This window comes from Ascaphus truei, chromosome 1 (genome assembly GCF_040206685.1).
Source record: "Ascaphus truei isolate aAscTru1 chromosome 1, aAscTru1.hap1, whole genome shotgun sequence".
Classification (NCBI taxonomy): domain Eukaryota; kingdom Metazoa; phylum Chordata; class Amphibia; order Anura; family Ascaphidae; genus Ascaphus; species Ascaphus truei.
Window position 1 is genome coordinate 317,363,308 of NC_134483.1, and position 27,557 is coordinate 317,390,864.

Consider the following 27,557-nt stretch of genomic DNA (forward strand, 5'->3'; position numbering starts at 1 on the left):
GGGGGAACTTCTGTTCATTGCTGATTGATTAAATGTTATCCTACATTGACATTGATTTTTTTTTATTAGATGATGTTGCACGAGTTCATAGTCAGTGCTTTACCCTCACTGCTAATTATATATTACTTATGTTGATAAACATGCTACATATATCACATGATGAACTAACGAATAGGACTATGAACCCTTAAAGAATCTGTTATCACCCTTTCTGTATTTCAATAAATAATGCTGCTCAGTCAGGATTACACCCCAGCTAATGTGTACGGTCTTCCTATAAAAGTATAGTACTATCCAGAGAGGTTGCTGTACTCACAGATATACAGAATCCCAGGCTCCAGTGGACACATGTTTTTTATCGTTGCTGTAAGTTGGAGGAGTTCTGCCACTTTTTACTCACCATAACTTATTAGTGCAATAAAAGAAAAAAAGCGCTAACACTACACAATACAGTTAAACAGTGTTAGAAATCATAGGGGTGTGATTACAGAATGGTGTATAGTCCCAGTGATGGTCAAAGCCAATGTCCTCCAGTTTTAAGTAGTCCCAAGATAGTAATGTTTAGTCCCACTGCTGGAGTCCTAAAAGGAGATATTTCCACTTCCCCCTAAGAAAACTGGAAGGCGAAAAGATGGACATCTTCTGGCACGTGATGGATATAGTATAAAATATAGAAAAAGAAAACAAACAGCAGTGTAACACTGGACATATATTCAGGCTAACTGTGAAGATCTATGAAAAGCATTTACACATAAATAATGTAGATAGTATCTTGTTGAAGATTACTATAGGGAGACTGATTTTCCGTCTTCTTCCTCTAGTTAATTATATTTAACCTGCATCTTAATCAAAGATAGAAAAAATCCCATGGCATAATAACATTTTATTAAAACAATTCAAAAATAAAATATGTATTTTCATGTTCATAATTTTGTTTCTTCATCTTGATATCAACACGTATGCGCCATTAACTAGTTCTTTGGTTTATTAATGAAGTAAGCCAACTAAAAAGTTAAGTTTAAATTAAGAGCATATTGTACTTTTCTGGCAGCCAATACACTGATAAATGCTGGTGGAGGGGCCCATAAAACATTTAAAAGAATGAATACACTGAAACAGTAATTAGAGCAATCCTTCATACAGTATTAAAGGAAAGTTTGGTAAGTTCAGGTTTATAAATCTCCTAACCTACAGTACTGCCATTTAGGAGTCAGAACTGGCTGAGGCTGTTCTTTTAATCGGGAGCCATTTGGCAACGTGACTTGAAACTCCTGAATAGCCTTGTTTTCAAAGGAACATTACTGTCATTTCTCTGTGTTATTTTACATAACCCCTATCTGAGTTTTAATCTTAATACATTATGCAGCACTTTGTTAAACTATCATCAAACTCTCACTGCTTGGATACCTATTGACCAGAGTGAACATGTATTTGACTGCAATTTATGCTAACTGGATAAATAAATCCACTTGATATGGTTTAACAAGCCATGACCAATTTTATTGGTAATTAATTAAAAGTGTGTGAATATATATATTTTAATTATATATATATATATTTTAATTATATATATATATATATTGTGAAGTCTCCGTCACAGCGTAGGATCTTGTGTCCAGATTAAGGCAGAAAAGGTAGTATTTCTCTATGTGGGGTTTATTTACAAGGATAAATAATACACTAACAGGCCCACCGTCCCTTTAAGTCACAACAAAATCATAAAATAAACTCATACTCCTCATAGGAGACTAACTACACATTCAGCTTCAACCCTTAATACCTGGAAGGACAGCTAAGCTGGTTACCACCCCAAACAGGTACTATTATAGCTGAACATAAACAGTCTCTGAACATAGCAATAAAGTGTTTCGCTTATCTGTTAATCCAGGGTTTGGATCAGATGTCCCCGATTCAGCGAGGTCTCGCGTCCTTCCTTACTAGGGGAGCTCGGCCCCATGAGAGCTCTGAGAATCTCTCCTCTGTATGTCCAATGTTAAGGACAGGACATCCTCGCTTCAGCACGGTCTCGCTTCCTTCCTTCTTCTTCCTGGGATTAACAACCAAGACAGTCCCAGCAGACTCTGCGACCACCATCCAGCAGGCCTAGGGGACTGTGCCAGCTTTCCTTGTTGGGGAGAACTATTCTCTGTCCCCCTTCTCTGAGGGACAGCAGTCTCCCTTCTCTGAGGGACAGCAGTCTCCCATTGTGTATAGTCACTTCCTGACTTTTAAAACTCCATGAGGAATCAGGAGTTCAGCCTGCTCAATTAGCCAGCAGCTGCTGCTGGCTTCGCTAGAATATATATATATATATATATATATATATATATATATATATATATATATATATATATTAAAGTGACAGAAAATATAGACAGCGCCCTTCACACACTACACCTAAATTGCTGCAGCCCTGATAGATGTGGCAAGAATTTGCACCAGGCAAATATGCCCAATAAACAGTGGTGTGAAAATAACTAAATGTATTCTGGCAGGAAAAACTAAAAGTGACTATTAGATAAAAACACAAAAGCAAAAAAGAAGTGTGCATAACATATAAAAATAAAAATAAAAAAAAAGCAATAAAAGAGATATTGCCAATTAATGTGGGTAAAAATGACACTGAGTGTCACTGGGACTTAACTAAAAAATGCAAATATAAAAAAAAATGGGTTCTTGTGATAAGCAATGAAAAATTCAATACACGATTATGAACCCATAAATGCAGTGAATATTAAAAATACTTAAGTCCACATGTGTCCATGATAAGTTGATTTGCAAAAGGTCCAGGCTGCTTCTTCTTGGGCTCACCGAACTCCCACAGTACCTATTAGAGAAAAAGAGAAAAGAAGCCTTGTGTAAAATCAGATGAACAAAGTTTTAATATCTCATGGACAAGACAAATGCACACTTACAATTTGTCTGATAAAATAAAGCATGTTATGGGACCTGCCCATGCACCAACTGAGGACTCCTCGGTCTCTTCTTTGTGTGTGAGTGTCAGTATTGGCTCCAAAAAGGATGTTGCTGTCAGCTGCTGTCTCCAGGGGAGTAATCCTTAGTGTTTGTGAGCACTCAATCTCCACATGCAGCCGCCATTTAGCCTTTCTTCTCACACTTGAAACCGGAAAAAAATCCCCTGATGAAATCCGCAGAGTCGGAAGAAACGCGTAGGGATATCTGGCAGTGAGCCTACAGTGACAGGGCAGCTCCCAGCACCAGCGTGAGGAGGCAAGGACTTGCCTGAAGATTGTTTTCCGGTTTCAAGTGTGAGAAGAAAGGCTAAATGGCGACTGCATGTGGAGATTGAGTGCTCACAAACACTAAGGATTACTCCCCTGGAGATAGCAGCTGACAGCAACATCCTTTTTGGAGCCAATACTGACACTCACACACAAAGAAGAGACCGAGGAGTCCTCAGTTGGTGCATGGGCAGGTCCCATAACATGCTTTATTTTATCAGACAAATTGTAAGTGTGCATTTGTCTTGTCCATGAGATATTAAAACTTTGTTCATCTGATTTTACACAAGGATCGGGCGCTTCTTTTCTCTAATATATATATATATATATATATATATATATATATATATATATATATATATAATATAATATAATATTATATAATATAATATATATATAATATAATATATATAATATAATATATATATAATATATATATAATATATATATAATATAATATATATATAATATAATATATATAATATACATATAGTGGGGAGAAAAAGTTTGTGGACCTCCTAAGATTTTCACATATTTCAAACCTAAAATGTTAATAAATAACCTGATCAAACAAATTACACAAAACATGATACTTTTTCAATAGTTATTCAACATTCAATATCCATGTGTGATCCAATATGATGCTTCGGGTGGTTTTACTGCCTTGTTTATCCTTTATCATAACCCCATTTATTACAAGTCTCACAGACATGGACTAGTCGTCTAAAACCTGATCACATTATCACTGGTTGAAACAAGATTAACTTGCACGCCCTCTCCATTCTGAGCTCAAAGACTTTCAAAAAGGATTTAAAAGTACTTGTAATTGCTTTATTTTATTTTAAAATGCACGAAACTAAGAAAGACATCACTGCTATCACAACCGTACTAGATGTATTCAAAGAAGAATAATACCATTGCTTTCAGTGGAGCACTTTCTCCCTTATTTATGTTGTACTGCTTTTTTAACCAATTGTACTCAATTTTTGAAGCAGGATGTTTGTTAAATACACCACAATTAATGATAGTTTGCATTTCTGTAATTCTGCATGACAATTTGGGAATAAACAAATTGTAATAAAATTATTTTATTATGATAATCAAAGCAAAAGAATACAAGCATCTATACATAAATCCCTATAAAGAACAGACACATTATAATGTTAATTTCTTTCTGTCTAACTATTCCTATAATATTGAAAAATCTAGACACATGGGACCTAAATCTTTTCCTCAATTAATGTTCTGCGTTAGCTTATAAACCAAAAACAATAACAGCCCCTGCATGCTTAGTTCTGCACTGCACTAATAGAGAGAAGGCTGCTATTTTACAAGATACATACACATAAAAAACAAAAGGCGCAAAGATTGGATGCAGAGGCCTGGATCCACAAAGGGTGCTAAGCTTTAACACGCCTTTACTCACATTCAAATGAATAGGTGCTGAGGTGTGCTAAAGCTTAGCACCCTTTTGTGGATCTGGGCCAAAGACTTATTCAGTAACGTACAGTACATAGAAAAGATACAATTTGACAGAAGATGAGAACTACTTGGACCACTGTGTCTGCCCATTTTCCAATCTGTTGTGAAACCTCAGACTTTATTTGATCTTTTTTTTTTTTAATTCTCTTACTGTGTTTGATTATACCACATCTGTTAAGAGAGAATTCCACTTATCCACCACCCTTTCCCCACATTTACCCTGAGCTGGCATCAGGGGCGGCGCCCGGGCTGCCAGTGTTCTTGGCCTCTCTTTGTCCAATCTCTAATTTATGCCTTCTGGAGATATGGTCTCCAGAGCTAAACACAGTCTTACTAATAAGCTACAGCAGGGGTGCGCAACCTATTGGTGCTGTGCCCCCCTGCCTCCTCTCCCCCAGTGCTCCTGTCTCCCCCTTACCTTTGAGCCAGCGCCAAATGATGCCGCAGGGCATTGTGACATCGCGTGACATGACGCCGCGCTGCAATGGTGACGCATTGCCAGAAGCAGGCTGAGTCAAATGCCTTGGGGAAGAGCGCGGGGCCTCTGTAACCACCATGTCCCCCCCAAAAAATTTTGCGCGTGCCCCCCAGTTTGCGCACCCCTGAACTACAGTATAAAGTGCCATCACTACCTATCTCTTTCTAATACTGTACCTCTCTATACACCTACAGTAGCATCCTGAAGACTTTCCCTGTTGCTTTGTTATATTGCTTACCTACTTTTTTAAGTCAGCAGTAATCTTTAAAGCGGCCTTCTTCCCTGCTGGAGAAGATTTCCACTCTATTTAAATTAATGGGAGCCAAATCTTCTCTAGACGGCTTCATGTCATTGTGTAAAGGGGACTGAGGGACATTTTTGGAAAACACATGGTTGCCTGCAGCTTTGCATTGGCCCTTTCAGCACAAAACGAACCGAAGAAGGGCAACCAGAAATGTGATAGCACCCAATTTTACCAGACTACATTCCACATTGCTGATATGTAGGTTTTCCACTTTATTCTAGAGTCTTAAAACCTTGAACCTGTGCTAGTTTGTCTTTTTAAAATCGGAATATCTGAAAATTAGACTCAACGTCATTTTAAAAAATAAGCTAATGTAGGTTTATAAATCCCCCTAACTAATTTAAAAATTGAATCGCTGACTGAGGTTGTTTTTTTAATCTGGATACATATCGCAACATTACTGCTCATAAAATACATTCAATACATTCTTTGCCATGTGCAGTAAGGTTCCGTGTAGGAAATACTGTGAAATGAAAATGACTAGGGTCCCTATATAATAGGCTGTGAAAATATGTTCCCTGTGCTGCAGAAGATTTTAATCTCAATAATTTATTTCAATTAACTTTTCAAGCCTGGGTAAAATGGTTTCACAGAATCATATCCTCCATATGAAAATACATGCACCTCTCATATATACTCCCTCATGTATACCCCAAACTCCTCATATAAACCCACATGCCTTCAATTTATACACCCATCATATAGACCCACACACCTCACATGTAGACCACCTCCTCTTATATACCCCCTCACATAGCCCCCACCACTTTATATAACCCCTCTGACGTCCTCCCCACTAATATAATAAACTCCACTCACTTATTTTATTACATATTAGGTTAAGCCACCGCTGGCGCTGAGCGCGCTCATGCTTGGAGAGCGCTCCAAGCATGAGCGCCAGGTGTCCTGCTTGTACGCGCGCGCACGTGGGAGGGGGCATTGCGGGTGGTTGAGCGCACGGGAAAGTATACAATTTTGTTTATCTAAGCACCGAGTGCGGGTGAGCATGTGTGCCCGTGCACGAGCGCGCGCACAGTGTGAGTGGGGACTTACATATATCTATATATGTAAGTAACCACCGCAAGCGCTGCCTGCTCAGCGCTAGCAGGGACGCAGCCTAACATTCATAATCTGCCACATTCATTTGCAGTCTCCTTACAGTACCTCCCTTTATAGGGCAGCTCCTTGCCACTGGAGTCCCGGCTGAGCCTGTTGAGGTACTGGCAAAGGGGGACCCGAGTGAAGAGCACTTGGAGGGTCCCTGAAAAAATTGGGGTGGCTACGGTTTCCCACTGCTTCACGCACACGATCCTTAAACCAATCACAATCTTCAACGATGCTGATAGGCTGTCTGAATATTCTGATTGGCCAGTGGTCGCAGTGGGGCAGTAAAAGGGGTGTGTGCAGCAGCAGAAGCAGGACACTGGTGCAAGTAGGTAGACTGCTTGAGGACCGGTACACTGTCTGCAAAAACAGAACTGTACCTGTCAATTCGGTCAGATGGAGCGTCTGTTGAGTACGTGTCTACAGTATGTGTTACAGTTACACGTTGGTAAACTACAATGGAGCTTTTTGTCTGGACACAGGGAACTTTGAGGTAGACACGAATGCCGTCCCTGAACAGTGTAGTCTACTGCAGTGGTTTTCAACCTTTTTTTGGTTAGCAAACCAAAGAATTCGATTTTGAAATTCTGGGGAATCCCAACCCTGTGGGACACAGGGGAGAGAAATACATGTGAGGTGGGGGGCAGGGATTCAGTGAGAGTGGGGTAACTGATGGAGGGAGGGAGAGGTGAGATGGAGGGGAGAAAAAAACATGGGAAGAGGGAGGGAAATAGAGGGGGCTCGCGAGGTGTGAAATGGGGGGGCTCGCAAGACCACCGACACGGGGGGGTTGAACGGTCATAACTAGTCCTCGGGAAATCTGTCTGCGGCCCTGGGGACGTGCACTTAAGATGAGAGCAGAGTTGCAACGCCTCGAGGGGAGGGAAGTGGGGACTCAGAGCAGGAAGTGGGTGAATTCTAGGCTGCAAGACATCTGAGACTTGTAGTTGTTTAATGTCTCCAGCTTGATGGACATTTGTGGTAATGCATCCGGATGAACCGGTCTGACAGCCAGATAACAAAAAACAAAAAAACCCCTCTTACAGTATTTCAAATGGGATTCTTTTATTTAACAAATATGGTGCTACAGTAAATGGTAAGATATTAACAATGTTTTTTTAAATTTCAGAAGACATCATATAGATGTCATGGGGAAAATGGAAGGAAAGTAAAAAAGGAAGGATGGGGATATTTCGAAATAATTTCAAAGATAATTTTCCTGTAAAAAAAAAATACTTTTTATAATGAATATGATACTTCATAAGTAAAAATAAACTTAACTTGAACTTCTCTCCCATTTGTGTATTATGTGTTTTCTAATATGAAACAGTAATTGTTATCCATTTTCTATTTTGTAGTTATTCAGATTTTTTTCTCCTACAGTTATTTCTGTGCACATAATGTTTGTTTTGTGCTATTTTTGTATTTATCAAAACAACTTCTAAGTAAACATAATTGAGGTCTACCAATATAGCCTAAGCGGATTAAGAGGCAAATTAAACTAGAAAATGACCCATGTTTAAATACCAATAGTGCATACAATAATCCTTGTTTTAATATTGTACAACATTTGCACTGCCTTGTGGATTTCCTGCATGTCCATAATTGAACACCTGCCATAAAGATATTGCAGGTCCAGATGGTAATGCTACTGCACTTGTTATAGCAATCAACACTTAATTTAATATTGTAGTACGTTGAAAAACACTTCCTATGCTGGTCTGTGTGATCCCCATAAGCACTCACACATTTACTTATCTGCAGACTAATGTGGCAGACACATCCCCTGAGGTGTGAAAGCTCTGTTTTACGGTTCTAATATACGTGTCTCACGATATATTCCAAAACATAAACTCTGGCCGGCATTCCCTAAGCCACGATGCGGGGAATCGCACCCTGACCGGGCTTTAATTGACTTGAATGGTAGTTAATGCTGAATTATAGTACGATACCCTGCATCGTAGCTTGATGAATCTGCACCATTGTGAGGTATATTGTAACTTCTAAGCCATGTGCGTGTAACCAACAATTTGTGCTGAATCATAACTATTTTATTTATTTATTTATAAAATGTTTTACCAGGAAGTAACAGGAAAGAGGATCCAGGGCTCCACGGGTTTTTAGCAAAAGAATTTATTCATAATACACAACGTTTCGGCCTCACTTAGGCCTTTGTCAAGTGACTGGTAATGAGAATGAATTAGAGTGAAGTAGAGTGAATGGTACTTGTTTTCAAGTATGTCCTGGGCATATATAGGATGTTAATGTCATGTTATTATTTTCAAACACCTGCAGGATACGTTGGTACATCAAAAATTAAAACACTGACAAATGAAATTATTATGGCCATTTGGCACTAAATAAACATTAAATTAAGTAAAACATTAAATTAATTCAATTAAGTAAGAAATGTTCCTCCTGAATTTCTAAGCTATAATTTTTCAAGAGACGTTATACTCCTTTTATACCTTGAACCAGCTGGTGACTTAGAGCGTTTCAATAAGAATAGCGGGGAGTTACGTTTAAGTATTATGGTCTTTGTAATGCATTTTACATTTTGTACTGAGCTGAACAATATGTTGGCCTTTTTAAATAAAAATAATTATAACAATGCTTAAACTATTGAAGGTTATTGTGCTGCTATATTGACATTAAGTGGAACAACAAGCATTTGTGTAAAAAATATGTTCCACCATAAATTCTCTTCAAAATCAGGCAAATGTTTGGGTATTAGCATAAATTTGACAGATAATCCATAAAAGTATTTGACAGGTGTGTCTGAAACATTTTTGTGCTTACAGTACTTGTATCATATTTTTGGGGGCTGGCTCCTTGAACACAGTTGTTCATATTGATTGGAATGAATTCCTATTCAGAAAGGAATCTGTTAATTGGGTTATGTATGGTTGCAGATGTACCAGGTTTTATCTATTGAGCAGGGGGAGCCTGTTTTAAAAACAAAGGTACGATTTTTAGGGCGTGGAGTAACTCTACTCAAACGTCTCTGAAGGCTAATAATATGTGATGAATAAAGTCCACAGAAGTGGGGTGGTGCTTGCAGGGAACAAGGTAATGTATTTACTAGGAAATAAATAATCCCCTTATGCTGCACTAAGGCCTCGGCCAGGGTGGCGCTGAGCGGGCGGGCGCACTCACGCTGGCCGCGATAAAACACATTGCGGCAATGTGTGTGGCCAGCGTGAGCAAGAGCCTGCTCGGCGCTTAGAGCAAGCAAATTTGAATTTGCCGCCCGCAAGCGCGTCACGTGAGCGGTTCGCCTATTTTTTAATTATACAATTAAAAGTTACATTTTTACACTGCAGGGTGTTTCTTAGTGCCGCACAGGGGGATTCTTTCTTTCCTAGTAAAAACATTGATCTGTTTTAATGAACCCGATCTGTTTTAGGCACTGGGCCTAGTCCTGGCTCTTCTTCTGTATGTGGTCCTGCTGATCCCTAGAATATATATTGTTAATACATATTGTTAATAGCCAGGCAACAACAAGGGTATTTTACAACAAGGGGTGTTACCTACTGGCGTGAAATATAGCGATTCTATTTCATAAGACATTTTCTGGCACTGGAATGCACCTTACGGACTATTCACTTTAATAGCTCTTAAGGTGTCATATGGAATAACAGCTGATGTAATACAATGGCTGATTCCTGATAACAGCTCTTCTTTAGGTTACAAGGGGGTTGGGTTGGGGTCAGGGTGGGTTGACACAACACAATCAAAATGTCTGTTTTTTTAACCTATGTTATGTAAGATGTTCTGCAGGGAGAAAATAAGCATGGCTGGAAAAACCTGCAACAGTGAAGGCAATCCTGGCACGTTACAACCCAAACTTTAATAACATTTACCTGGGGATTGTTAATTCCCCTCCGACCCCATTGGGACCAGCTGTGTGGCTGGACCAATCGCCACCCTATGTAACATCCCCCTTTACCCCCCCAAAAAATCTTAATGGCTTCAGTTGTCAAGGCGGCATGCTGGCAGTGGGGTCCCTCCTCCCGTAGCGTTATGATGTCACAGCGTATTGTGATGGCGCGTAGTCATGTAGCGATGCTGCATAAGGAAGTCCACTCCACATGAGGTAAGACCCCCCTGCGTGTGCACACACCCACACGCCTCACCCAACTACACACACACACACACACACACACCTTTCCCAGCTACACACACACACCCATCCTTATCTTGGGGTGTGCAGTGGTGCCGTCCTGCACTGGTTCGTGGACTCCCCAGCTCGCTCCTCCAGCTCGGGTGGAATTTGGATCCCAGCGCCGACAGGAGGATGGAGAGGGAGAGCGGGGACCCCCCGAAGGCTTGGGGCCCAATGCAAGCGCCTTGCCCTAAGGCCAGCCCTGCACACACCTTATCCTATAATAAGCAGCCATCTTACTACCCTATTTCAACATTGTCCCTCATTCCCTCTAGATTATAAACTCTCAACAGCAGGACCCTCATTACCTCTTTGTATCTGTTTGTGCATGTTTGTCCTCACTTGTATGTAACTGTTTTTGTAACATACATAACTCTGTACCCCATTGTACCGCACTGTGGAATATATTGGCGCTTCACAAATAAACGATGATAATAATAATAATAACAATAATAATGATAATTAGTGCACATGTGATGCATGTTTGGTTTGGAAATGTAATAACTGAGGTTAGATTTTGCCATCCGCGCCTTTCCCCTCAGTGTGATTTCCAAGCCTGTGTCACTTAGCTTGCGCTATTCCCTCACTCCTCAGGCACTGGCTGCCTCTGTTAAATATTTATATGACTTTTTATTACTTTTGAAGACAGGGCAAGAAGAAATTGAACAGCTTGATTTGAGGAGAAGTTCAATTTCTTCTAGCTTCATTTTCACTTGGGCGACAGCAAATGGGGAGCAAGAGAAACATAATTATTTTAACTCATTCAGTGCTTAAAGCCACTGGGTAGCTTAAAAGAACTGTAAAAGAAAACATGGAGAGGTGCACATAACTCCATAGTGTGAAATCTTCTTGCTTTATTTGTACAATTCCTCTGCAGTAATCATACTCACAAACATATTAACATACACAGATTATTGTATTAAAATTCCAAAATCAACAAGGAGGCAGATGCAGGACCCGGCAGACTGTTAGAGCAAAGATAGATGTATATATCCTTGGTTTTACTTCACTTCGAGTCTGTAATGCATGCAAGCTCCTCCTCTTCATAGCGTGAAGAGTATGCTGATACCACCCAACGCGTTTCATTTACTTCAGTGGATATCCGCCCTTATAGAAGTGGTTCATATTTGTAAAGCTTGCAGACCAATTAAAAAGCCCCTAGTTCTAGGGGGCATCTAAAGTCATACATCACGGGACTATCTAAAAAAAGGTGAACCGTATACATGAATATCAACACTAGAATGACATCAATAGTGATTCCACATTAAATATACAGATTTAACTATAAAAGGAACAGCAGCTGATGTGTTATATATTATACTGTCCTCCATCATACAATAACAATGTAGTATGAGACATCAAAATATTATAAGCAATTGAACACTAACAAAACATTAATAAAAAAAACAATATTTTCACAATATCCAATGGTAGATCCAATACAAACACCCATCAACCCTCTAAAAGGATGCATACGGTAAATAGCATGAAATACATATAATAAACACATCCTAAAATGTGAATGTGCCAATATCTCAGATATAAACGAGCAGTTACAACTTGTATAAATAAATATATCCAAACATAACCTATCCAAGAGATGATTTCAACAATTATTTTAAAGTATATTGGTATGAAGATGTTCATCTAGTCCATCAGGTGAAAGAGGACCCATTATAAATATCCAATAAGTCTCCCTTTTTTACAGAGGGTTCTAAACCTATGCCCTCCACACCGGGATAGTGGCACCTGTTCCAAAGCCATCATTTAAAGGCAACTAAGGTTTCGATGATGGATATGTGAATAATGTCTAGATAGACTATGTGTCTGTATTCCCTTAATGATATTGCATCTACAGTATGTTCCATACAATGACTTTTTAACGGGTGTGTAGTCCTCCCGATGTGTTGGAGCCCACATCTACACGTGATCATGTACACAATATATTCAGGGAAACAATTGTCATAACTCTTTATATGAAAAATAACTGACCAACTTTCTCTATTCAGCAGGGACACACTTAAATATAATTGAAAAAGTGATAATTTTCTGCTTTCTTCTTCAGAAAGCCCCTCATCCCAATACAAGTCAATACAAGATTAATAGATAATGCTCACTTGCCTACCAAATCATATAGAAGCATAGAAATAATGTTGCGGATTTGCCTATGGGGCATTTCGGCTTGCCCCGTTAGGCCGGTGCTGTGGGCCGGTGCTGTTTGTGATAGGGCAACTATCCCAGGGGCTCTAAAAAGTAAATTTTTGGTAAGTTTGGTGGTGTACAATGAAAGGACTCGTCATAGAGAAAAGACAAATAAAAATTATGACTGTAATATGCTCCAAATAGTGTGCTCAAAATATGCTCGCAAACTAAAAAAATATGACTGTGGGGAACTACTCACGTGTTGGTTAGTATTGTGGGTGTGACCTTTCTTCAGCCTTTGACACCGTCGACCACCTTATTCTTCCCACGCTCACCAACCTTGGCATCACTGAAACGGCCATCTCCTGTCTCTCGTCCTATTTCTCCTACCGCTCCTACTGTATCACCTTCAACAATTCATCCTCCATACCCTTCAGCCTCTAACTGGGCATCCCCCAAGCCTCCATCCATGTTTCTCTCCTCTTTTCCCTCTACACAGCTACCCTCTTTGACCTCATCTCCTCCCATGGATTCAGCGTCCATTTTTTTGCAGACAACATCCAAACCTATTTCTCCTTCCACCTATTCTCACCTGAACATTCCACCTATATCTCTGCCTGCCTTTCTGCCATTTCCAGCTGGCTGTCCTCCCACTTCCTACTAATTAACCCAGCTATGACTGAAGTTCTCTTCTTTCCTGCTTCCTCCTCTCTCCCGTCCTCCCCAATCTACACCATCTCTTTTCCCCCCTCCCCATTTCCCCCCTGCCCTTCTGCTCAAACCTTGGAGTCACGTTTGATCCTTCCCTCCTCTTTGCCCAACACATTACCTCCATCACTACCACCTGTTGCTATCACTATACAACATAAAAAAAATTTGTCCACTCATTTCTCTCTCCTCGGCTGAATGTCTCATCCACTCCCTCATCTTCATCTATCTCGACTACTGTAACTCCCTTCTCCTCGGTCTCCCCCTCTACTCCTCCATACCCCTCCAATAACTCCAAAATGCTGCAGCCCATACACTCCTCAGTCTCCCCCTCTCTGCTCACGCCATCCCTCGCTTCTCCCAACTCGCATCCAACAATGGCTACCCATGGCTACCCATCCAACAATGTTCCCTCTTCAAATTCCTCACCCTGATCTACAAATCCCTCCATAGTCTAGCTCCTCCTTAGCACTCATCTCTCACTACACACCTTCCTGTCCTCTTCGCTCCCTTACTCCCACAATCCTCACTCCCCCCACTGCCTCCTCTCGATTCCGATCATTTGCCTTACTTGCCCCCCTCCACTGGAAAAAGTTCCCCCACCATGTGCAATATGCCCCCTCCCTAACTATCTCCAGAAGGCAACTCAAAACTCAACTCTTCTCCATCATATTCCATGATCCCCTATTAAACTCCTTTCCAATCTCCTCCCTCACCCCACCCTCCCCAACACCCATGATCTCCTCTACCCTCACCCCTTCCTAAACCTTCCTAAAGCCTCTCCAAAACCCTCCAAAGTCACTCACCTTAGAGATTCAATAGACACCACTGTCCCCACTGTCAGAACCATCACCACGCCAAGATTGAATCCAGAGACCTTACCCCAACTCCTGCCCATCAACCAAGCAAGCTCTTAAATGCTCCTAACTCTTAGCCCCGTCCATAATGCTCCATCCCCTGCCCACCAACCAAACAAGTTTTACTAACTAATACAGGGCACTATATAAACGTTGTGATAATAACTAATAAATAAATAAAATGTAGGTGGCAAAGAGAATCAGCTTGGCATTTAGTGTGAACAACAAATTGTGGTTTCCAAAGACAAACCAACACTTTATCAGCAACAAAATTTAGAAGAAGAGAGCGTTAAAAATGATTCTATGGTCTTTAGGTATGGCTGAAGAAAGATATTCCTTTGGACCACATACCGAACCGAAGTGGAGGCGCAATAATCTCAGATGTCACCTAACCAATTTGAATAACATTCTATAAAATATATGTATTTGTCCCAGAATTCTCAAATCACATTAATGTGAGTGCTTGGATATTGACAGCTAGAGGATTTTGTGTGTAGGGGGAAGCTGGATATCTTTTGACAATCAACAATCCGTTCTTAAAGCGCCACTTGGTATTTGAACATTAAGCTTATATGTCCAGATGGGCAACAAAATGCAAGTATTAGGTGGGCTCACCTAAGGCTGGAGGGCATGAAAGTAGGCATACTGTAACACCATATCTTTTACTTGTGCTCCACTTGTACTTAGAATCAGTTTAGAGGATTTGTGTTGAGCCTCCTACACAGTTCCACTGTACTTCTACAAATGCAATAATGTTTGTTGAAGCTGGAAGTATAGTTGTATATAGAAGTACTTAGTACTGTATTATTTTGTAGTGCTGCATGCTCATTTTCATGCAAATGGGTATTTTGCTGCACATATTACATTTTGTTTTGAATAGAGACAAATTAAATGAAAAGACAAGATTATAGTCGAAAAATATCTAAAAGAAAGAGAAGTGATAAATAAAATAGCCCTCATGGGATGATGTGGTCTGATTGTTTTGGTTGGTACTATTTTCTCTGAATAATGTGCCTTGAAAGTACTCTTTGGTTAAAAGCTAGTGGCTCTTTTCTCACACCGGAGGGCAGTAACAGATGGGATGTGACTGGCAAAGTGACGGCTCCATAGCTACGGAAAAAATAGTTGAAAGCACTTGTCTTTCCGGTGATGTTCTGTGCAAATAAAAACAGACAAGAAAACAAATAATAGGGACAGAAAATGAATTTTTATTAGAAATCAGTGGATCTAACATCAGGGATATCAACTGCTCTTTCTTAAAACAACATCAGCAAATAACTTAGTATTGACATCATATTAACAGAATATTTGATATGTAAATATATTTTTATTTATATAGGGCTACCAATGTATATACAGTAGTGCTTTACAGACGAGACAACACATGACAGGAAATTATAATACAGTAAGTTCAGCAAACATAAAATCAGACAATAGAAAAGGAAATCCCTGTTCAGGAGAGCTTGCAATCTAAGCGGTATGTTACGAGACCTACAGTGACAGTAGATGGAGTAGGGCAGTAGTAGCAGTAGATGAAGTAGGACAGTAGTAGCAGTAGATGGAGTAGGGCAGTAGTAGCAGTAGATGGAGTAGGGCAGTAGTAGCAGTAGATGGAGTAGGGCAGTAGTTGCAGTAGATGGAGTAGGGCAGTAGTAGCAGTAGATGGAGTAGGGCATAGTAGCAGTAGATGGAGTAGGGCAGTAGTAGCAGTAGATTGAGTAGGGCAGTAGTAGCAGTAGATGGAGTAGGGCAGTAATAGCAGTAGATGGAGTAGGGCAGTAGTAGCAGTAGATGGAGTAGGTCAGTAGTAGCAGTAGATGGAGTAGGGCAGTAGTAGCAGTAGATGGAGTAAGACAGTAGTAGCAGTAGATGGAGTAGGGCAGTAGTAGCAGTAGATGGAGTAGGGCAGTAGTAGCAGTAGATGAGTAGGGCAGTAGTAGCAGTAGATGAAGTAGGGCAGTAGTTGCAGTAGATGGAGTAGGGCAGTAGTAGCAGTAGATGAGTAGGGCAGTAGTTGAAGTAGATGGAGTAGGGCAGTAGTAGCAGTAGATGGAGTAGGGCAGTAGTAGCAGTAGATGGAGTAGAGCAGTAGTAGCAGTAGATGGAGTAGGACAGTAGTAGCAGTAGATGGAGTAGGGCAGTAGTAGCAGTAGATGGAGTACGGCAGTAGTAGCAGTAGATGGAGTAGGGCATAGTAGCAGTAGATGGAGTAGGGCAGTAGTAGCAGTAGATGAGTAGGGCAGTAGATGGAGTAGGGCAGTAGTAGCAGTAGATGGAGTAGGGCAGTAGTAGCAGTAGATGGAGTAGGGCAGTAGTAGCAGTAGATGGAGTAGGACAGTAGTAGCAGTAGATGGAGTAGGGCAGTAGGAGCAGTAGATGGAGTAGGGCAGTAGTAGCAGTAGATGGAGTAGGGCAGTAGTAGCAGTAGATGGAGTAGGGCAGTAGTAGCAGTAGATGGAGTAGGGCAGTAGATGGAGTAGGGCAGTAGTAGCAGTAGATGGAGTAGGGCAGTAGTAGCAGTAGATGAAGTAGGGCAGTAGTAGCAGTAGATGGAGTATTTCCAGATTTGCAGCCCTATGGCACTTACCTGGTACCGCCTCCTCCATGCTACCACCCTCCGTCGTCTTCGAAATCGCAGCAACATCACACAGCGTCTCTTTGCCATGGCAACGAGACATCTTTTTATGCCGCAACGTCGCGTTGCCATGGTAACGAGACGCAGTGTGACGTCGCAGCATCCTTTGATGCTGCAGAAAGAAGGCGGAGGCAGCAGGTTAGGAACTTTCCATCAGGCCTGATAGGCCAGAGCGTGCGGCCTCTGTGTATGGGGGCAGAAATGTTTGCCACCCCAATATGTGGCCACCCTAGATCCGAGCCTATCAGGCCTCATGGAAATCTGCCACTGGTAGGGTAGTATTGATGAGTCCTGTCTATTTAAATGCATCATTCAGAAAGTGTGTTTCTACAGTATGTGTGACCTAGAGGTACTTGGCATACTGTATACTGAGTATAGGGAAGTTTCACTGGTAAGGGGCTGTGAGGGAATAAGGTTTAAAGCAGCAATACTACATTCCCCCCTTTTTGTTCTTTCTTTTTTTCTCATTATTTTTATATGTAAAACGTGTGACAATGAATAATTCTACATTCTTACTTAAACTGGCAATCATTTGGTGCTCCTGTAATAAATCAAGAAAAAATCCTGAGTGTGTCACTAAAATAATGGCTGCCTTTCGGTTCTAATCAATCCGTCAGTCAGTGTAACACAGCAGCTGCAATGTATTCTTATATTACTAAGGTAACATTATCTATTGTTACAGTTTGCAGCTCAAACTGCTGGGAATATTGGCAACAAATTATCACAAACAGGAAAGTGTTGCAAAGATCTTGCACTGCTGGGGAGGTGCTAAACCTGCTATAGAAATCAAAGGATGCTCAGTATATAAAAACTAATTAAACATGGCATTTAGAGTTGAACAATAATTTAAAAACAGTCACTATTATCTAATACTACAGAACTGATTTATTAAAAAAATTAAAATTGTGTGTGTGCCGAGCATGCGTATTTTAAGTGAAACTTCTTTGTCTTTTGTGACTGTTTTGTGACAGAAATTGTATTTGTGTTGGTGATATTTTTAATTAAAAATCAAAATACAATTTCATTGACAAAATGCAAAGAAATTTGACTTAGAGCGTGCATGCTCGGCCCCCCCCACCCCGTATTAGCTATTTGCACTGATTGTGAATTCGTGAATTCGTTGTGTGTGTGTGTGTTTGACAGTGATTGTGACTGTGTGTGTGTCAGTGTGTGGTGTGACAGTTTGTGTGTGTGTGTGTGACAGTATGTATGTGACAGTGTGTATGTGACAGTGTGTATGTGACAGTGTGTGTGTTTGTGAGTGTGTGTCAGTGTGTGGTGTGACATTGTGTGTGTGTGTTTGACAGTATGTGTATGACAGTGCGTGTGTGACAGTGTTTGTGACTGTGTGTGTGTGTGTGTCTGTGTGTGTCTGTGTGTGTGTGTGTGTGTGTCTGTGTGTGTGTGTCTGTGTGTGTGTGTCTGTGTGACAGGGTGTGTGTGGGTGGGTGGTCTTGGCTCCGTATCCTCTTCTCCCCTGGTGGTGCTGCTGCCCAAGCATGACGCGCTGACGGCTGCCGAGCTCCAGATGCCTCTGCACTTTCACGCCGGAGACTGACCGGAATATTCTTCTGCGCATGCACAAAGGCCCGCATGCACTTGAGCGGGGCGATGGACGCTTTGGCGTATGTGCGAGCCGACAATGTCTGCGCATGTGCAAAGGCCCGAGGACCCTGCTGTGCGTATGCACTTGATCGCGGCGATGGCTGTATCTGCGCATGTGCGAGCAGACACTATCTGTGCATGTTCAAAGGCCCGAGGACCCTTCTGTGCTGTTCGCATGCACTTGATCGCGGCGATGGCCGCATCTGCGCATGTGTGAGCCAACAATGTGGTGAGGGCAGCTTCTGCACATAGGAGGCCCGATGGCCTCATATGCCAGCAGTGACCACTTCCACAACCCACTTCCATCTCAAGAGAAAGCGATCTGGCCCCAGCAAAGACGTTTCACTTCAATAAATACAAAAAACATAAGATTTCACGTTTTGCTGCTTTAACACGAGGGAGAACAGTAAGGCCGCGCTTATAGTGCTGGCGACAGAGACGCGACTGATGACGTCACCCGTTGCTGTCGCCACCCGCGATAGTTGTAATTAGTTTTTTAGCGTCGTCGCCAGTGACGTCACTAAAGGGGGCGGGCCACGCAATTTGATTGGTTTGAGACAGTCACATGTGGCGACTGTCTCTAAAAAATAATATAGACCCAGCTACCAATTTTCAAGACGCCATGTCGCTCTGGAGTCAATTGTTTTGTTTTCGAGTGACGTCACGTCGCCGTTGTGGGCACTATAAGCGCAGCCTAAAGGTGAAAGGAGACAGTTATGGGTAGAGAACAGATACATGGCGTGAAATCAAAGCTGACATGCAGGGAGGACTGGAAGAGTGTAGATCCTTGAAGGAAGAAGGAGAACTTTGTATGTGATCCGGAATATGATGGAAAGACAATTTAAAAAAAGGAGGTAAAAGTGAACAGTTTATTTAAAAAAAAAATCATATACAATCACGTATATACAGTATATATACATATACAATCACACCTTGCTCATTGCCAACACTAAATAAAGTGTTGGGTTGTTGTTATTATACTGACTAACTCCCCCTATTTATGAGGGAGGCTCCCTGATTTGTACCTGAAATTGTCATTTTTCTGCTGACTCTCTATAAATAATCCTCTCATTCCAATGAAAGTCAGTGTAAATTGAGCACATTGGCAAAATAGTTTTGAAATGTTGGCCAGCATGGTTCTTATGAGTAGCTGCGGACTCAAATCAAAGTGTTTTGGTGGCAGTAAGAAGTGATAAAAAATAATGTTGATCACTTTTTACTATAACAATACAGCATTAACTGCCATTGATCTGAATGGCAGATATCTCGGGAGCACAGTGTGTTAGCCCGTACAGTACATTAGTGAATCTTTCCATGAGTGACTCTCGCTTACCTGTCGATCAATCACTCTATACAGTATCTGCATGGCCTCTGGCAGATTAGCTTTCTGTTACCGCTGGCTCATTAACCCAATTTCCATATACCAGAGCTATGAAATTAGACAGTATACACTACTGAAATACCTAACAACCACATTTATTAATCCCTTCGCTAATAAATGTGACTTGCTTTGCTATTACTTTGTAAGGCCCTTGGCAGTGAAGGGGTAAACATTGTGTTACTTTCAGTGGAAATACTTTAATAAATACGCCCAATGGTTTATATTTGGACAGAGGTCCTTCGTCATAGAAAACTTTTTTTTTAAATGCTTTTAGATCTTAGGCCGCGCGTATAGTGCCTGTGACACGACGCGTGACGTCACCTGTCGCCGCTAGAGAAAGTTGTATTTCGCTTTGCGGCGGCGGCGGCGCGGGCGACCTGACCATTGATTGGTTTAGGGGCTGTCACATGAGGCTACAGGCCCTGAAAAATCAAATATTGCCGGCTTAAAAAATTTGCGTCGCCACGTCGCCCCCGCGCTTACTACAAGCGCACGCGGCGGCGATAATGCATTTGTTTTCGGGCGACGTTGCGTCGCCGGCACTATAAGCGCAGCCTTACAATGCTTTCAATCTCTTTACCTCCTTATCATTTAGATTTATTCCACCAATATGAGGGACACAAAGTATATTAACTGGCGTATGTTGTGCTAAACCTCGTAAAAATATAGACATGAAATGTTAGTAAATGATCTCAGTTTATTTTACAAATTTAACTGCAGGTGCAAAAAGAAGGGGGGCGTGTATATGAAAAAGCATAGATTTGAATGGAATTCCTATTTTCTACCCAAATTAGTAAATTCATTCCGTATTAAGTTACACTTTTTTTTGTAGACATATGTAGCCATGTGTAAAATTGGTGTACATATCTCCTTCATACTGGCAGTAAACCTGGTAAGTATGCAGGGTTGCCAGTAACAATCATGGAGGTTTGCCCTCAACCCCTGGTGAGGTGTCATATGTCCCAAAGGAAGTGACAACATGCTTTGTGTCCACGATTAGTGACACAGAGGGTGTCTGTTTTCTGGAGGTGATATAAGACACAGCACTGTCTAAAGTTAGTGGTTCAGTTGAGTTGGTGTTCTGACTCTGTTCAGGAGAGTCATGTGGAGGTCTGCAACAGTGTTGCAGTGTGTGATGCAATAGCTGTGAGTCTGTGCAGCTCAAGAGAGACAAGCTGGTGAATCTCCCTAAGGGGAGAGGTGGAGAGCAACACTATTAGGAGAGGAGGAACTTTCCTAATGGAGTGCAGCAAAGGAATGAGCGGCTGAGTACGACCGCTGCGAGGGGCAGTCTACCTGAACCTGCAATAAAGATGCCCTTATTCATCAAAACCCTCATGTGTGAGTGTGGAGTTATTCAGCAGAGGAAGGCACCTGGAAGGAGTTCCTCATCAGAACCATCTCCCTGCGGACGCAGAGATCCTGATGAGGTGGAGGCGCTGCACTGGATGTAGGTAGGACACACAGCACACTACCTCAGCACCTGTCTTGCTGATATCCCCATAACACCATCATGCGGGAGACTCAGGAGTCCTGTAGCCAACAGGTGCACCACCAGACACATCCATGTAATGGGGACCGGTTAGACCAGAGGGGCCAATTTGAGATTGGGTGGGTCAGGAGGGTCCAGAAAAACCGTTACACATATGAAAAACATTAACATATGTTTTTATTAATTGCCTAGGAACTTCTCATTTTCTTTCTGTTGTAATATATTTGGATGCTTAGTCCCTTAGATTGTACTAAACTCCACAGCTCCTCTACTTGAATGAATCGGCTTGTGTAACAGCTTATATCGCACCCAGTTGGTTTCATAAAAAAATAGTACACAGAGGATTGCACATTTTACAGGCAGGTTCTTTATTTAGCTCTTTGCATCACTGCGAGCAGATAACTCACTCCTAGCATCCCCCAGACAATGACTTCCAACCAGATAAATGAATCTCGGAAAATAAAGTCCTAACTTAACACCAAACAAAGGCACTGGGTAGTTAGTGAAGAGTCCAGAGGCTGCCTCCAGTTTGCTGTGCTAAAAGATCTGCTTCCTATAATTCACAGCCTGTGTTATGACTTCCTTACCTGTCATGTGATCAGGGTTTAAAGAGACAGCGACTTCACCATAAATTTGCTATAAAACCACATTGATTGCAGTTTCTAAGCTGCTGGCAAAGAATTCCACATTATTTTCTAGTCCGTTATTGTGGTTGACTAGAGTCTTTACTAAATGCATTTGTGTCAATCATTTTGGTGACGAAAATTCTGTCAGAATAAGCATATTGTGAGTTGTAATTGAGTCCCGGTTTTTGAATTATCCATTGTGCTTGCAAATGAACCTTTCTTTGAAAGAACAAGAATGTACCGATTTCACCGGTTTCATCAGATCGGGGGAGGGTTTGTACTGAGACGACCGTAATTCATTTATCCAACGTGGGGCTGGACACTTTTTTAATATGAGCTTAGCCGACAGCATAGTGGAAACTATAAAGTAAATGGTAGTGTGGCAAGGATCGAACCCAGATTAAGGAAAGGGGCTCCCTCCTGTGGCGGGGGACCTTACCAAAGAGTGTAATATACTGCTCCCAGCAACTACCTGGACCAGCAGTAGGGACAGCATCACTGTAATAGGCGCCGAATTAGTTCTAGTTTTACCAAATACTATAGGCATTCATAAAATATCATATGTTAATACAGTTTTATTTTTACCGTTGGATGTGTTTGTCACTGTTTCCAGTGCTTCTGTACTGTTGACGCAGTTCTTTACAAATGATATTCTTTGAAATTCTAATTTGGGGAGTATAATTACATATTGATCGTGTAAGTGGGACATTGTTTAATTCATTCAATCTCATATTTACTTGTCTTTCATATGTATTTTTTATTTTTTTAGCATTTGGACAAACATTTCTGTAGTGAGAGGGAACATAAACATTAAAGTATGGATCGAATTATAATCTACAAACTGAAAAAGAAGCCTGTGTGATTTGTATAATTTATATGAACCCATTCAGCGCCAGAGAGACCTGCCGCCTCCGTGGCCACTGACAGATCATGTGACCGCTCTTATGAACAATTCCGTGATCAATTCCAGGTTCAGGCTGGACCGGAAGTAAAGGGGAAGACGAGGGTCCCCTCCTTAGGCTAAGTCCCCGCTAGCGCTGATCGGGATGAGCGGGCGGCGCTTGCGGTGGGGACTTGCATATATAGATATATGTAAGTCCCCGCTCATGTGGTGCGCGTGGCGCTCGTGTGCGTGCACACACGCTCACCCGTGATCGGCGCTTAGGTAAACATAAAACCTATACTTACCCGCGCGCTCAACTACCTGCAATGCCCCTCCCTCCCCCGCACGTGTGTACAAGCAGGACACCCGGCGCTCATGCTTGGAGCGCTCTCCCAGCATGAGCGCACTCAGCGCCAGTGGGGACTCAGCCTTAAGTGTAGTCAAGCGCTGATCGCGGACAGCCCCTAAAAAATTAGCAAAAGGCCATGACGTATGTCATAATAATAGCCACTTGGGCAGCACTTTGTGTGATGTACGCTGTACGTCAATAGGGCACTGCGGGGGTTAATACTAGTTATTGTGACTTTAACATTGCTAGCACCAAAAACTTCAACATTTCAAAGGGTTAAAGGGCCCCATGTAATATGCTCTGAAGTTATTTTCTGCTTACTAGAAAAGATTTTAGCCTTATTGAATTGAATGGCATTTATATTTAGAGAGGGGCAAATCCGCCCAACTCCGTTTCCCGGATGTTCGCTGATGGTTCCTTTAAAATCCATTTCGCGGTGTCAAATCAGCAATAGGATTTGGGCGGTTGCAATCCACGCGGATTCATCAAAATCCGGCATTGGATACAAACACGTGGACGGATTTGTAGAATCCAATTCACTTGGATTCTACAAATCCGTTGACAGGTTGCGGAATCTGCCGAGTATATTGGTAATAATAATAAAATCCGCAAAACCGCAAATCGCCCATTGTGAGATTGATTCGCTGAAATCCGCTGACCAAAGGAACCGGCCGATCCGCTGCGGATACAAATTCGCAGAAAAAGTTCGCCCATCTGCATTTATATCTTCTGTAGCAAGGATACAACTTCACAGTGTATTGAATAAGAGCTGAACCGTGTGGCTGTGCAGCGCAGCTGTTTAAGTGGGTAGAACTGTTGCTTTACCAGATTGTCATTCAGGTCATGTTAATCCAGATAAAGCCGATGGATACATTATGATCCTACATAGCTTTCCCTTCAGCATGAAGAGGTTAAAAAAAAAAACAATCACCTGAGACACTGAGCAAATGCTTTTTATTTATTTTTTTGTTGGCGTATTTGCATACACAATTAAACTGTGAACTTTTTTTCTTTCTTTCTTATCTACAATTCCTGGGAACCCCAGTAGAGCGAGGGCCTAATTAAGGCAGCGTATCTAGTCTAAAATAGTGCAGGCATAATGAAGCTGTGCCATTTGCATGATAAATGCTTTGCTTGCAGTTGGTTGTTCCCTGGCTTTGTTGGGAGGGTTCATGTAGTGGCACAGCGGACAGTGGCTATTGTTCAGATGGCTATTCGGGAATTTCCTGCCCAGCTCGTAAATTACTCCCAACTTCCCCGCATCCCTCCACTGCCTTCCCGTGTGAAATAAAAAGAAATCAAAGAAGGATTCCTGCAGCCACCCCCCTCTCCCCGCTCATCGTGTGACTTGTGTAAAGGACCCAGGGACCCCTAACCTGTCACCTCAATGCAAAGCATTTCACCCAAACACAGCTGACCGGCAGAAAAACTAAACGCGACTCCCAAATACTTCTGGTCTTTTGATCACTGTTGGCTTGTAAGGATTATGGATGCACGCTGCCTCTATGTTGATGATCATATTGATGGCTCTTTGTAACCTTTCCATTCCTGGAGCTGCACACAGTGCTGGGGGGAGAGAGGCACTTGCTGCTGTTCAAGCTTTCCCCCCCCCCCGCCCTTACTTTCATTCGTGTCATTTACTTTCTCCATGGGGCGACCTTGTTAAACAACAACATCTCATCAGACCCGAGTGTAAAATAAAGGCAGCGGTGTCTTCTCCCCTGGTGCTGCTGGGAGGCGGAGGTTGCCATTCCTGGGTGATGGAGTCATGCAGGGAGAAGCTGCAGTGAGCGAGCACAGGGACCAGCAGATGCAGCAGCAGCAGCAGCAGCAGCAGCAGCAGGGCTCACAGGCAGCAGCGACCCCACAGCAGCAGCAGCAGCAGCAGGGCTCACAGGCAGCAGCGACCCCACAGCAGCAGCAGCAGCAGGGCTCACAGGCAGCAGCGACCCCACAGCAGCAGCGGCTGCACTGCCAGCACACACTGGGAGTATCCACTGGACTGGTGTAAGCATCAGCACTGGTGAGTGTGTGAGTGTGTGAGTGTGTGAGTGTGTGAGTGTGTGAGTGTGTGAGTGGGCATCTCTGCAGTGTGCAATGCCAGAGCTGGTGCAGCTCTCTGGTCTTCTCACTGCATGGAGTTTTTGCCGTGTACTTGCTTCCTTTTCTTATCCTCTGTGCCTTGCGCTCCATCAGCTTTTCTTAAGCCAGCATTTCCGTACTTTAGTGTTGGAGAGGCACTTGAGCTTGGTATTGTTCATACAAGCTGGGCCCATCATTGGTGTTAGTTACGTCTCCTGATTTGGGGTGTTTGTTTAGAACACCAGGTACTTGCCATTTCTAAGGACATTGGAGGGCTCCAAAGGTTGGTATAATGAGTGAACTTCAAAGACCATTGCTTAGTCATACTGATATTTGACGAAAGGGGTTATTTAAAGATCACTATGCAGTCACAGGTGTCATTTAACTAAGTTGCTGTCCGCTTCAAAACAGAGTCAGGACATTCAAAAATGTTCTTACAATTAAGTGTTTATGTTCACATAGCAATAGAAGTGGTTAATTTGTCTGATTGCATGACATTGGCAGAGGAAATCTGCTTCACATCAGTATTTATAGTGTTAACTTGCTGGAATTTTGCTCTAAGTTCTTTACTTCATAGTCACTGACTGCAAATAATATCTTAAACTGTGGGGGGTTACTCTGAGCTCATGTCCGTCTTTCTTTATTGTATTAGCTGCTTTTGTATTTTTAGCTGAACTATGACTATGTTTTTGGGAGAAGTACTGATTAAAAGGAAATGGAATATATAAACAATGTTATGTATGAAGTTTTCAGGGGGGAAAAGTATGTACATGTTTTATTTACATGGGGTCACCAATGTCCTTTTACAATAGAGACAATACATTACAGGGAATAATAATAGTAATTGAAAACAAACATGAAATCAGACAATAGGAAAGGAAACGCCTTTCCTGGAGAGCTTACAAGTGGTATGTTAGGGGACTTACAGTCAGAGGCAGTAGGTGAAGGCGTAAGTGCACTGGAAAATATTCCAGTCATTCTTTATATGCAGTTCGGGGCCGTGTCAATGCGAGCAAATGTACTCCCTCATTGTGCCGACCAGTGCACCTTCCATAAGGCTGAGTTCAGACCGGCTACCAAACGTTCGCACGTCTGCGCCTCTGTCTGCTGCGCGATGTGTGCTCATGCCCAGCAGACAGAATGAACCGACTTGGAGGGGGGACTACTCAGCCATTTAATTTAAAAAAAAAAAAGAAACAAAGTGTGTGTGTGTGTGTGTTTGCGATTGGCTGGCAAAGTACACGTGACGCGGCTGCCGCTTGAAATCACAACTTCTGTTGCCTCCTTCAAGTGCAGCGGCGTCAACGCTGTACTTCGCCGCCGGGTGTTGTCTTCTGTTTGGAAACTCACACACCAAAGCGCAAGAGTGGCGAATGTGCGCGCATACGTAAGTGTGCGCACATCGCATCGCATTCTGTTTGAACACAGCCTAGATTAGGGCGAAACAATAGTTTGTCCTATGCACATACTGTACATGATCTGTTTGCAGATCAGTATGCAGTGGTGCACAGCTTGTTTTTCATACGTTTCAACATTCAGGGATCCGAGTATCCACTCAAATTTTTTTTTAAAATTACTTACTGGGGCATCAAATGGATAAACTTGTTAATCCGGTTATCCCTTTCCGGGACAGAGGGTCACGCCACCTCCATGGCCACGGACCCTCTGGCGCTTCCACCTCACGTGACAGCTCTTCAAAGCGATCACGTGACGCTGTTTCATTTCCGGGCGTTGATCCAGACGTGGCACGGAGGGGGGCAGGCCCCCCGACCCCCTTCGGTGTTGTTCGCCGATCGCGTATAGCCCCCCAAAAAATGAGCAAAGGGGGGTGTATGTCATAAGGGCACTGAAGAGGTTAATAGAGATTGACTTCCGATCTGGAGGAGTGTTTGATGCAGAAAAAGGATAACAGAATAAGACAGTCTTATCTATATCAGACTATAATATGTATGTCATGTAACGGCCCCATAAATCCTCCTACTGATGCTCCACAGAATGCTACATGAAGCCGAAGGAGAAACA

The 27,557-nt window shown here is 42.2% G+C and overlaps 1 protein-coding gene across 5 annotated transcripts in view; it reads left to right on the forward strand.

Moving 5' to 3' along the window:
• ARHGAP24 (Rho GTPase activating protein 24) overlaps positions 1–27,557 on the forward strand; it is a 1,092,414-nt gene that overhangs the window by 895,118 nt on the left and 169,739 nt on the right. Inside the window, exon 1 of one of the 5 annotated variants that reach the window (XM_075605781.1) lies at positions 25,233–25,476. The exons of the other annotated variants lie outside the window; for them this stretch is intronic. The gene's annotated coding sequence lies outside the window, so the exon portion shown is untranslated. Of the gene's footprint in view, positions 1–25,232; positions 25,477–27,557 lie in introns of those variants that run through there. 5 annotated transcript variants of the gene reach the window in all.